Source organism: Alexandromys fortis, unplaced genomic scaffold (assembly GCF_014885135.2).
Source record: "Alexandromys fortis isolate MF-2015 unplaced genomic scaffold, M_Fortis_MF-2015_v1.1 scaffold_64, whole genome shotgun sequence".
Classification (NCBI taxonomy): Eukaryota; Metazoa; Chordata; class Mammalia; order Rodentia; family Cricetidae; genus Alexandromys; species Alexandromys fortis.
The window spans coordinates 9,748,319-9,750,763 of record NW_026067976.1 but is presented as its reverse complement, the minus strand read 5'-3'; positions in this window follow the sequence as shown (position 1 = coordinate 9,750,763).

Genomic DNA, 2,445 nt, shown 5'->3' with positions numbered 1-2,445 from the left:
TGTTCATAGCTTTGACCCAAGAATTGTCTGAATTATGAACATATAGTGAGAGATAAAATGCCCTTTCATTTATCCTCTTAGAACTATTTTGTGAGAAGAACAACAAAACCATTCAAACTCAATTAATATGCCCCCACAAAACAGCCATATCCTTGGCAACTTGAAGTTGTTACAACATACTCATATTTCTTTCCTCCATTCAATCCTCTTATCAGAACTAGAACTTTGATATACATCTTACCATTTGCTTTAGTATTGGGACCAACAAAGTATAGGCAGAGATTTTCTGTGTTACAGCAGTCACTCCCAAGTATTCACTCAGTGACTTATTATTAATTATAAATGTTCAACTAATAGCTTCCTTTTTACAACTTAAATTAACCTATTTCTATTAATTTATGTGCTGCCCTGAGGCTCTTTTACCTCACCCATGAAGTCGTATTGTTTCTTTTGTGTCTGGCTTGAAACTCCTGAGACTACACCCTTCTTCCTAGCATTCATTCTGCTCCAAAATTCCTGCCTAGCTATTAGCCAATAAGCTTTTTATAAACTCTGTGAGGCATCACATTTTCACAGTGTACAAAAGGAGTATTGTACAGGGCTACCCTTTTTATCTAATTAAAAAGGAAAAAATTAATTTACATTGTAAAACCATATATAACAAAACAGTTACCACTTAAGAATTTCAGTTACAATATTCAGTCCATTTGTATTTGGCAAATAGAGAAAATACTCCATCAACTGTCCTTCTCTGAAGAGTCCAGAGTTTCATAAATAACTTACTTTCTACCGTGATTAAGGAGAACTCTAACTATATAGTCTTTGGCACTAAGAAAGATGTGAGAACGCTATAATATCTTAGTAAATAGGAAGTGTAGAAAAAAATGACTTCCGCCATTAAGAGATGTTGGTAAACATGGCTAGCTCTGGTATCTCCATTATGAAGCTAGGCTCAAAGGGAATCAATCAGGGTGAGCCAGCAGCCAAAGTAAAAGCAGAGGTCCTAGCCATGCTTCTTTGTTAGGAGGCTGCTAGCTAGTTCCCAGCTGCTTGGCCTTGAAATAATCATACAGAAACTTTAATAATTAAATCACATCTTGGCCATTAGCTCTATCTTCTTATTGGCTAACTCTTACATATTAATTTCATCTATTTCTATTAATCTGTGTATGTTCCTGTGGCTATGAATTACCAGTTAATGTTCTGGAATCTGTCTCTGGTGAGGCTACATGGCATCTCTCTGATTTTGCCTTCTCTCTAGCAGCATTCAGCTTAGTTTTTCACTCCTAGCTCTGTTCCCTTATAGCTTGCTATAGGCCCAAAGCAGTTCCTTTATTTGTCAATGGTAATCATAGCATACAGAGGGAAACCCCACATCAATTCTTGTCAGTTTCATGCAGTCAGAAAAGAGATTAAAGATACACAGTAATGACAGATTTATAAGAAAAAATTAAATGGGATACCGTATAATTAAAAGTGCACAAAGGCTTGAGGAATAAAAGAAAAAGATTATAAACAGTCATTAAAAAGAAATATATGATATGAAAATAGCAACTAAAACCACTAAAAGGGGAGTAAATTAATATAAAAGAAAAAGTCATGAAAGGTGAGAGATAAACAGAGACTCTGGATCCTGTATGGTATTGTGCTGCATCTAAATTTTCTAGCTACTAAGATACACTGTGTTTTAACTTGATATTGATCAGGTTTGATTAGGAGAAGACTCCTTAAAAGTCTTTGTTTCAAACATTAAGAAATAAACCCAGAAGAACTTAAGACATATGATGTATAATTGCCTGGTCAAACATAAAACAAACAACAACAACAAAAAAATGATTTTTGGCTTGTGTACAATGCACAGCCTATACTTGTATTTATGCAGTTATGTAAGCACACTTTTAAAGTTTAAATATTTTCAGAGCAAGGGAACTAGGACACCAATAAAAACAGAAGGTCAAGTGATCCAGCAGTAAGAACAATTTATAGGCTTCTGGCCATGATGACCCATTCCTTCAAAATACTCCAGTCAAGACCTAACAATTATTCTGAGTTTTCCAAGGTTTCATCAAAGACACCAGCATGCACAGACAACAAGAAGCCATCTAGAGAATGATACCCACAATCCCAGGAGATGGGGTAAGGACAGGTATTGGTTATACAATTGACTATGACTGTCCTTGCTTAGATGGGTAGGATACAAATCGCTATTGGTCATAGTAAAAAGAAAAAGCTATACAAAAGAGCTTAAATTCAAAGATGTCTTTCTAAAGGAAAAAAAGGAGGTATAATAAAAAAGGTAAAATAAAAGTATAGATTATTGAATCTACTTTAATCCAAAAAATCTACTCATCACAAAGTATTTTAAAATAGTATATATTTTGGGTTATTGATAAAAATTTAAAGTTAATTTTGTTATAATCTATATATGATTCTACTCTTATTTGG